This window comes from Hemitrygon akajei, chromosome 3 (genome assembly GCF_048418815.1).
Source record: "Hemitrygon akajei chromosome 3, sHemAka1.3, whole genome shotgun sequence".
In the NCBI taxonomy this organism is placed as follows: Eukaryota; Metazoa; Chordata; class Chondrichthyes; order Myliobatiformes; family Dasyatidae; genus Hemitrygon; species Hemitrygon akajei.
In genome coordinates, this window is record NC_133126.1 from 195,393,386 (window position 1) to 195,405,320 (window position 11,935).

Below are 11,935 nucleotides of genomic sequence, written 5' to 3' on the forward strand. Positions count from 1 at the left end.
ATGGCTTAATATTATTTTTATTTTAGAGCGGGGGCTATGTAAATGTGAATATGTTGTTTGTATTCTGTATTTAATGTAGATACTTCTATTTATTTGTATTATGGACGTAACTGCATTGTTGGGTGCATAATATTATATTTCATGTAGAATCAGAACTGAACTTTCTTGGTTATTAAGGATGGTACTTCCGAGTGTACAAAGGTGATTATTTCCGCAGTAGAAGACGGACATTAGGGCGCTCAGGAGTTCACATTGCCCATGAATAAGGACGGAGGTATTATTCTGTTTCTGGTGATATTTCTATACACACACACACACACACACACACACACACACACACACACACACACACACACACATATATATATATTTGTAAATTTTGGCAAAGAATGCGATCAACCTGGGGGTGAGCGGAATTCTGCTACCAACTCTTAAACCAGCTGAGGCGAATAAAGTACAGATGGTTGGGCTTTTGCCTGATAGGAAGAAGTACCTCATTCCAGGGACAAAGGCAGGCCAAAAGCCGAAGGGACTTCAAGGGCACTAACTCCGAACACACCTTGGAAAATCTGTTGGGAGACTTTTCTCCCTGCCCAGTTGATGCGCTTAAGAAGGAACTGCAAAGCCTGCCGAAAGGTTCCACCATGCCATTCTGTCAACAAGGTGACGGCATTGGGAACTATCTCCTTCGTCAATGACCAGCGGATGAGTAAGTCCTGCGGCTAGTGACATTACTGACATGCAAAGCTCTCGAAGCCGACGTTACAATTGATAAAGAGAGGTTAATAACTAGTCTTACCTGAAGGAGGCACAGCAGGCTAAAATAGATATCTCAGCAGAAGGCTATCACCAATGCTTCTGTTCCTGTACTCTACAAGACGGGGAGTCATTCACAGAGTTTTAACATTCCCTGAGGGTGTTTTACCGAGGCTTGATAAACCATATCATCCATTCCAGTACTCTACCACCAGTGGAGACACCTACTAACACGTATCGTCACTCGAGTTGTCTCTACCGCTGAATGATACGACCAGAGCAGAAATCCAATGACGAAACTGGTAATGCCATTGTTTTAGAGCAAATCATGCAGCCTAGTCACCCAGATACGAGAATATGGTTCCGAGAGCATGATGAATGCACTGCGCCCCGACATGCAGTGTAGTACTTCGCTTCATGCAAGAAAGCCCGATCATGACCATCAATCCGAAGTAACATATATCCTAAACGAACAAATGACTTCCAGAGTAACTGTGCGGGATTTTGAGTGGAGAAATCAAGAGGACAATAAACATTATTATTTTCTTCTCAGACTTTTCTTTGAAAAACATTGTAAACAGTCAGGCCGATTAGATCATAAGCCCATGAGACATATTAGCAGAACCAGGTTCATGCAAAACAGTTATAAATTGGGCGAGGGAAAACTAAGAGAAAATTAGACAGAAACGAAAAGAAGTTCATCTGCAACACGGTTTTATTCTGGCAAGTGCACATCAAACATGTGGAAGGTGTTTAAAGGCCATTTGCACAGAGTTCTGATAAAGGATGTTTCTGTTGGAAGAAAGGGTAAAGGTGAAAAGGTAAGAGAACCCTGGACGTTCTGAAAGGTGCTGAATTCTGTCAAATACAGAAAAAGGAAACATATGTGAAGCCTCGTAGGTTAAGATTAAATGGAACACATGAATAGCATATGTTAGGACACGGCAACAATAAATATGGAATTGAGACAGGTTTTTTTTTATAAACAATTAAAACATTTATTAACAATGCTCAATAAAAAAACCCAAAAGTTAACAAAACGACTAACTTATCCGGAAGTTGACGGCTATACGGCAGCTCGAACAGTTCTTAAAGCGATAAATGTGAACACAGTTTTTAAAGTAATAAATGCAACTGTCCAAATGATTTACACAATCAGTTAGGAGAGACTTTCCTGAAGTAATGAATTCCTCGACGACATGACATTACTGCTGATCTCAGCCGAAATATGCCCTGCTAGAAGGATTTACGACAAAGGAAATAAATCGGCTTTAAGGCACTGAACTTCCCTTGGCGAAACGTTGCGCCCAGCTCTTACTGCTTTCACAATGCAGGAACCATCTCGGATGCAGGTTACTAATTCCTTGAAAGAAAATTAAATAATGTCGATCCTGTATTACCACCGATGACACCAACTTTACTCGATCCTTCGGGTTTTCCATACTTCGGTAAATTCTTCACCCTCCGACAAGACTCAACTGGCAGCATTGCAGCAAAACTGCCGGCAATAACATTTGATACTTATGACAGAAAGTAAAACTCCACTTTAAAACAAAACTGCGTCATGAGACGAATATGCAGCATAACGGAGTCACTGACGAATTAAACTACGAACTTACCTGCGTCACAGCAAGGCTTTCCCCTTTTATACCTGTTGAAATAGGGCATCACACGACCTCTCACAGGCGGGAAAATTACATCATGTGACCTCACACTGGCGGGAGATTATAACACCCCACCGTCACAAGACCATTACATGATGCTCATAATACAGTCACAAGGTACCCAGCGGGTATATAAAACCTCCCTCCAAAAAAAAAAATCGGTGTGTCATGAGCAAAATTTTAACAATTAACTATTTACAAAAAAAAACAACTGTCCATAATTTACACCATACACAGTATACACAATATTATCATACAACACATTACAAATTATTATACAGTAGCAGTGTTAGAAAAGTTAAAATATTACATTGTACATTCAACATCTAGATACACAATCAACAATCACATTATCTTAATATGAGTTATCAAAATAATGTACTCCTGTAACATCAAACTCTTGATGCTAAATTGGAGTCTGATGGATTTCCTTAACCAAGCCCGGACATACAACAGAACCAAGGTAAGTCACAGTGGCATGCCCAAATTCACTTTTCGATAGGTTAATAATTAAGTTAGCTTTTGAAATTCAAATAGTTTCTGCACTTCAGTAATAAGTGCTTCCCAAGTATCATTTCCTGTAACTAAATTATCAACATCCGCATCTATATCTTCTAACCCTGAATCAGAGAGTTAATCGTCTGCTGGAAAGTACCTGGGGCATTCGTTATCCCAAATGGAAGAACATTATATTCATATAACCCAGAGGGAGTTACATATGCAGAAACCTGTCTACCTCTATCCGTCAATGGAACACACAAATACCCTTTCAATAACTCAATCGTTGTAAGAAACTTTGCTTATCAATTTTATCGACACAATAATCCACTCCAGGAATCTGATACACAATTGTTTTCGTTATAGCTTCCACCTTCCTGTAGTCCGTACAAAACCGAATACTACCGTCTGAATAAGGCACCATAACACAATGTGAACTCCAATTGGAATTAGAAGGTTTAATAATATTATTCTCTAACATATACTTAAGTTCATTCTCAGCAAGTTCACATTTTTCCATGTTCATCCTGCATGGATGTTGCTTTATGGGTTTAGCATCTCCAACATCAACATCATGCGAAGCTATTGTGGTTCATCAAGGAACATCTGAAAATAAATCCTTATATTTAAAAAGTGATTGCTTCATCTGTTGCTTCTGCTCTGGCTGTAAACGAGCTAATTTCTCATCAATATTTTCCAGAATGGTTGAGTTATTTAACCTGGCAGAAACTATGTTGGATTTAGAATGAGTTTCAGATGAATCATCCATTAAATTTCTCGTGATATCAGACTCAATATTATTGACCAAAACAGTAATAGTAGCAGACGGTTTCTCATAATGTGGTTTTATCATAGCTATATGACAAAGTTGTGTTGGCTTTCTACGATCTAGAGTTCTTATCACATAATCCACATCATTATCTTTAGACATAATTTCTTAGGTACCATGAAATTTAGCTTGTAAAGGATTCGTTTGCACCGGGGAAAGAACCAGAACCTTATCTCCAGGCTTAAATGCCCTTATCCTAGCTTCTTTATTATACCAGGTTTTCATTTTCTCCTGTGCCGATTTTAAATTTTCCCTGGCTAAACTACAAGATTTATGCAATCTGTCCTTACAATTTGAAACATAATTTAGCAAATTAGTGTGTAGTTCTGTATTAATCCATTGTTCTTCTAATAAGGCCAAAGGTCCTGGAACTGTATGCCCACATACAGGTACAAGTGGACTGAAACCGAAAGACCTGTAGCAACTCACAATAAATCGTAATCATAGTTTAGAGAGTAGAATGAAACCTCTCCAAGGCTCCTTGCGATTCTGGATGGTATGCGGACGACGTAATCTGCATAGCTCCCAGTTTATATGCTATCTGTTGAAACAATCCAGACATAAAATTACTACCTTGATCTGATTGTATTTCCTTGGGCAACCCAAAATAAGTAAAGAATTTTATAAGAGCCTTTATTACAGATTTAGTCGTTATATTCCCAAGTGGTACTCTGGAGACGTAGACGCAGTGCACATGATAGTCAACAAGTACTGATGGCCAGTTTTTGTTTTTGGTAATGGGTTACACAATCTATAATAATTTTGGAAAACGGTTCACCAAATGCGGGAATAGGTTGCAGTGGGGCCACTGGAGTAGCTTGATTAGGTTTACCTACAATTTGGCAAGTATGACACGTTCTACAAAACGTCGTCAGGCCAGTAAAAATATTTAAAAATCTTGTCCACTTTTTTCCTCACCCCGTGATATCCACCCAAGGGCACACTATGGGCTAAAGTTAAAACCTCATTTCGAGAAACTTTAGTAACTACTACCTGGTGAAAAACCTTCCATTCACCACTTGCAGGAATAGTAGGCGACCTCCAATTCATCAATAAAACTCCTTTCTCAAAATAATATCGTACTAGCACCTTATCAATTTTACTATCCAGAAGAGTTTGTTCCTTTAATTTCATAATCTCAGAGTCTCCTCTGCTCTGCTATCATCTCCTTCCGAGACAGAGACAAATCGTTATGGCCAGACTTACTCCAAGTATCTTGTTCGAACAATGAAGGTAAGAAAGTTTCTGACACATCCTCAAAGCTCGACTCCCGTGATGAACAGTCATGGGTAACAGCCTCATTCTGCACATCAAGCTTTTTAGACATAGCTCGAGTTACAACACAGGAGGAATCCGTGTTAGATTCCATTCGTGGTTCCTCTAATTTTACTGTCAAATGCACTTCAGGCAGAACGTGTCCATCTGCCAATTCATTTCCTAACAATAAAGAAATATCATTCATGGGTAAGCTTGGTTGCAGTCCTACTTCAATAAGTCCTGTAACTAACCCTGAACTTAAATTTACTCTATGCAAATGTACAGGCCTAAGGCACCCCGAACACCTCGTATATAGTTTACCTCACCAGTATCAGACTAATCATTAAACTTTAACACACTGTTTTATATCAGTGATGGAGAAGATCCAGTATCTCTAAAGATTTTAATTGGCACCGGAGTGGATCCATCTTTCAAGGATACAAAGCCTTTAGTTATAAAATTGTCTCATCCACTCTGAACTTGGTCAGACTCTACCAAAGCTTCATTTGAACTCATCGAACCCTATGGATTTACAGGTGTTTCAGTATGTTTCACACAAGCATCTGGGACTGCTTCCTTCTCCTTCTTCTTCAATCGGAAACAGTTAGCAATTACGTGACAAGCTTTCTTACAATAATTGCATATAGGAACAAACTGTCTTTCCTTCACATGTTTTTCTTACTCCTTACCTTTCTCATTAACTTCTGATTTACTTTCTGGTTTACCTTGACTCTCTGCGCTATTTTTCTTCTTAAAATTTCTGCCCTGATAAAATTTATTCTTATGGATTAAAGCATACTCAAAAACTATTTTAGCAGACTCCTGTAATGTAGCAGTGTCCCTCTCATTTAAGTATGTCCTTACTTCAACAGAGATGCTCCTTTTAAAATTCTCCATTAAAATCAGCTCTCTCAATTTATTCTTGTCCCCATTTACATTTTCAGAGGATACCCGTCTCTCAAAACAGACAGCTTTATCGTAGGCAAATTCCACATAAGTTTTTTCCAGGGATTCGGCAAATTTCTCAATCTTTCTCTATACGCTGCCGGACACAGTTCATATGCCTTTAATACATGCTGATTCACAATATCATAATGAAGAGCCTGCTCAGCAGTTAAAGCTGTATGAACTTGTTGTGCTTTGCCTTTAATTACACTCTGTTACAACACAGGCCATTTCTCTCTCAGCCAATCTGAAATCAGAGCAACAGTTTCAAAATGTTGGAAGTATTTATTTACTTACGTTTCACTAAATGGAAAAAACTAATTTAATTTCATGACTAACAGCAAACGGTTTTCTAGAACAAGATGACTGATCACCGGGCCTTAATTCCGCCATCGCAAGTTCAAATTCCTTCATTTTATTTTCAGCTTTTAACCGAATTAGTTCTAAGTTGACTTCGAATTGTTTCTTTTTAATTTAAGCTTGTAACCTACATCGTTCCAAGTCCGCTTTACTTTGTTCTAACTCCATTTGTTCGATTTGTAACTGCATCTGTAGAGTACTTATTGGAAACAGATCTAAAACCGCTTCATCAAAATCATCCGACTCTACACAGTGTGAAGCGATTTTTCTCTGAATTACAGGCTTTGTTGTAATCTTCCAAATACCTTTAAGTTCCAACCTGCTAGCAATCTCAGAAACATCACTCTTTTTAGCCTTCGCTAAGAACTCCGGGACTGGCAATGCCAGAAAGTCGTAAATATTTATTGCTGCCGAATACCACTCACAAACGAATCACACACAAAAAATCGGGTATTTCCCTTTTCCAAAACACTGATCGATAATTAAACAAGCATTTAAACTCAAAAAGCAGTACATTTCCCACGAACCCTCAGTTGTTATGATAGGGCAACAATGAATATATAATTCAGACAGGCTTTTTATAAACAAATAAAACATTTATTAAACACTGCTCAATATTTAAAAAAAGAAAACTAAACAAACGATTTACTTAACCGGAAGTTAACGGCTGGACGGCATCTCGAACGGATCTTAAAACGATAAATGCGAACACAGTTCTTAAAGCAATAAATGCAAAAGTCCAAAAGGTTTACACAGTCATTTAGGAGAGACTTTCCTGATGTATCGAAATCCTCGACGACGTGACGTTACTGCTGATCCTAGCCGAAATATGCCTTCCCCGAAGGATTTACGACGAAGGAAACAAAACGACTTAAAGACACTGACCTTTCCTTGGCAAAAACGCTGTGCCCAGCTCTTTGTGCTGTCACAGTGCAAGAGCTATCTCGGATGGAGGTTACGAATTCCCAAAACGAAGATTAAATAAGGTCGATCCTGTATCACCGCCGACGACACCAACTTTACTCGATCCTTCGGGTTTTCCGTACTTCGGTAATTCATTCACTCTCCGATTGGTCTAAACTGGCAGCGTTGTAGCGAAACTGCCGGCAATAACATTTGATATTTCTGACAGAAAGTAAAACTCAACTTTAAAACAAAACTGCGTCATGAGACGAATACGCAGCATAACGGAGTCACTGACGAATTAAACAGCGAACTGACCTGCGTCACAGCAAGGCTTACCCCTTTTATACCTGTTGAAACAGGCCATCAAATGGCCTATCACTGGCGCGAAAATTGCATCATGTGATCTCACACTGGCGGGAAATTGCATCGCCCTACCATCACAAGACCATTACATCACGTTCATAAGACAGTCTCAAGATACCCACGGGGTATGTAACACATAAAGAAGACAAAAAAGAACTGAACAGGGAAATTAAGAAAGACATTAGGAACCATGAAAGGTCCCTGCAAGTCAGATTAAGGTTAGTCCCAAGGCATTCTACGTGTATTTAAACTACTCACCTGGCTCGAAAGCAAACTTGGCTCGTCCGCTGAATCTGCTAACAGCCACGAGACTCAGCGGTGAGAAGACACCTTTGATAAAAAATATACGTCTAGTGTCTGCAAGATTTGGGGATCAGCCACACGGGATCCTCGTGATCTTTCGTCAAAGAAACCTGGATGTGAGCTTATGCTGTCTAATTACTAGCAACATAGAAACACAGAAAACGTACAGCACAATACAGGCCCGTAGGCCCACAAAGCTGTGCCGAACATGTCCATACCTTAGAACTACCTAGGCTTTACCCATAGCTCTCTAATTTCCTAAGCTCCATGTAGCTATCCAGGAATCTCTTAAAAGACCCTATCCTTTTCGCCTCCACTGCCGTTGCCGGCAGCCCATTCCACGCACTCAACACTCTCTGTGTCAAAAACTTACCGCTGACATCTCCTCTGTACCGTCTTCCAAGCACCTTAAAACTATGCTCTCTCGTTCTATCCATTTCAGCCCTCGGGAAGAAGCTTCTGACTGTCAACACGTTGAATGCCTCTCATTATCTTGTACACCTTTATCAAGTCACCATCATTCTCCGTCGCTCCATGGAGAAAAGGCCGAGTTTACTGAACCTATTCTCATAAGGCATGTTCCGCAATTCAGGCAACATCCTTGCAAGTCTCCTCTTCCCCCTTTCTGTAGTTTCCACGTCCTTCCTACAGTGAGGCGACCAGAATAAAGCACAGTACACCAAGTGGGGTCTGACCAAGGTCCTATATAGTTGCATAATACTGGCCTTACACACTTGCTCGTCAGCAGGAAATAAAAGATTTACACTGAGTAAAATTTAAAGAAAGTACATTTACAAACTTCAGGTTCATGGGACAGTTAGTAAAAAACAAAATAGTAGAAAACTTCCATCGAAATCTATCCCGAATAAACGGCTCTCTCTCGATTAAGTTGTCCCTCCTTCTTCTAGGCATTCATCTGAACAAAGTGTTTCTTGCAATAGGGTCGTCCATTCCCTTGGAATTCTCAGCCATCTTCCCTCCTGTCCTCTCCGCAATTCCGGCCAAAAGCGGGACCGCGAGCCACTCACTGTCCGTCATATATCTCACGCCGCTGAGCTATTTCTAGAAGCTTCTACCAGCAGGACACACTGGTTTTGCAGAAGTTGCCAAAATGAAATATTTGCAGCGTAACAGCAGATATATCAACCAGGGCATTAACACTCCACCCACCAAAACGTGTCATGTCCTCATGAACTTGAAACATATAGAACCATTAAAATAACAGAATATTCAAATAAATGCCGTGATTTCAAGACACTTAATAAATAGATGTAGCATGCCTTACTATGAGAACGGAAACAACGCTATGCTTTCCAGGCGCATTTTCTACGAGCCTAACTGGGGGTGTCCTGAGTCTATGAGACTTTCGTAACTCATCTTCAGCTTCTTCTGTCTCAATCACTCACTGTGATCCCTCCCTCTACCAGAAAAACAAATCTCCCCCACCCTGCTTATCAGTTGTATTTTCCAGCGACTCGGGACCTTCTATGCCATGACTGAACATAGTGCCCTGTAGCTTAAGCAGTTGTTTCTGCACATTTTAAAACTTTGATGATCCTAACGCGAAAGAACTCACTTGGAAAGGGATATCGTCGGTTAAGTTTATAGTATGGCAAATATTTTTGGAGAAACAAGCAGCCAACTTGCCAGCAGAAACCGTTTTGTCGCGTTCCAACATTTTCTCAGTTAATCTTTTCCCTTTCTTGGAGTCGGTTATTCACGCATGTTGCGTGACTTCCATGTCTATTTCCTCGATCCAGATTGCTTCGCTTCCGTTTCTCCCGGAAAGCGGGACACTACAGTCAAAGCAAGAGGAGGGGCAAAATGTCTGCGGATATCGGCTCTTCTCGGGGTCTTCCTGCTAAACACTCTTATTGTGTTTACGTGCACAGCCTTATATATCTGCGTATTGGTATCACCAGGACTCCTGCATGTAAGCGTGCCTCTTCTTCCTGATCTTAAATAATGTCCAATTGGCTGGCCTTCCGTTGGGTATTCAGGCAAATGTGGGGAATCCCGTCACTCTAGTTACGTATTCCAGGACATAGCATTACAAGTGTAGACTGTGTGTACCACGCAGTTCCCCGTTTCAGCTTATCGTCCTGCTGAGGAGGTACTTGCATCTTCTCAAAAAGAACCCTGAACACCGGATGAATGGACAAGGTTTTCAAAAAGTTTTTTTTTTCCATTTCCCTTCTTGCATACTCCCAGTATACCCCTCACAATGGAAGTATTCCTTCCCACAAGAATCGAAGCTGCATCATTTTCAACCGGGTCCGAGTTGACCAACACTGGCGTGTCAGTTAATCTAACATCTGCTTCCGAAAATTCCAGTTTCAAAGACAATAAACCATCGCACTAATGCCACCTTACCACCGAACGTCAGTACTAATCTCAGGGCATTAAGGGCGGCAATGGAAAATGCATCAAGCGCCACTTGTAAAATCATTTGAAAGTAACGAGAACCTGTGTCAATAATCGGCTCTAGCACAAATACCTTTAGTCGGTATGAAGACTAACGTTTGATCACACTAGACCTTCAGGAATGCTAGAATTTCCATTGATGCAGTAAGTTGATGGTATCCGCCGCCGAGTCGGCAGCCCGTTCCTTTACTGGGCCCCTACGCATCTTTTCCTTTCTCTTTGATTACAGCTGACTGACTCTTCGAATATTTTCCTGCCCGTCACAGTCTCCCGGGAAATATCCGTTCTGTCCACATTTATAACAGAAAATACCAGTCGCCTCACTAATCACGAGACCTTTTCCAGCAGTGGTGCACTGTGTCACAATCTACAGGTGGGTCGACTTTGCCAACGGACTAGTCGGATGTATAGCGGAAACATTAACAGACATCCATCGAATCAGTTCACCTCCAACATTTTCCACCTCATTCTGCGAAAGACCAATCTCAGTGTCATCAGTGGCCACTTTAGCAACCAAGGGTACCACTGAAGACCCTACTCGGATTTTGGAAAGGTCCCACATCTCAATAAAGGTTTCCTCCTCCCTAATCTCTCTGAGTAACTTGATAAGTAATGGACGAGGGCGGATGCATAGAGCAATCATGTTAGCTGACAACCCTTTCTTCACAACTTGCTCCATCCTCAAGCAATTGTTTTCAAACAGTTGAATGCGTCTTTTGTGCACAGAAAATACAACAGTGTCTGCAAAGTGAATATATAGACAAACAGCTTCTAGTCTTCCTCCTGTAATGTGTGCCTTACATCATCAACAGATAGATGATAGCCAATGGACTTCTGCCTTTAGGGCGCTCAGTATATCAACCGCAGGACTCCTCTTGTTCTCTATCGGTCTGTGTTGGGTTTTTCTTTCTTTTTCTGTCAGAGGGCATGTAGACCCCAGCTAGCTACATGACCACTTGATAAAAAAAACGTAGTCTGCCCATGGAACCGCCTCTCTAGGATATCCAAACCAATCTGACAGCGTGACTTCATTCATGTCAAGACATGTTTGTCTTAAGACGCCCTTAACACCTAATTGCTCAAAATGCCGTTAAATCAGAGGAACTTTTTCCAAAACTTCTGCATACCTCAGCACACTGCATAAAAGTTTATCGGGAATTCAGACATCCATCCAGCTCAAAATCTCTTTGAGTCGCGCCAAACCTTCAACCATGTAGAAAAAAAATAGTCACTTTCCTCTACAGTGGTTTAAACACTTGCTTAAGCACACAAAGTGTTTAATCAATCCTAAACAGCAATTACGCACCATTCACCGAATAGCCGGACGATAGCCCCAAAAAATATAATACCGTCAGGGGTTTGTTTGCAACCTTGACTGGCTTGTCGGCACTGTTAACAGCCATGCGGCACTGCAATAAGAAGACCACCTTTCATAAACAATAATCATCCATGGTCGGTATCATTTGGGGTTCAGGCCAAACAGGAATCTCGTGATATTCCGATTAAAGACAACAGGATTTGAGCTAAAAACACAAAATACTGGCAGAACTCAGCAGGCCAGACAGCATCTATGGGAGGAGGTAGTGACGACGTCTCGGGCCGAAGCCATTCATCAGGAGTGAAGTAACAT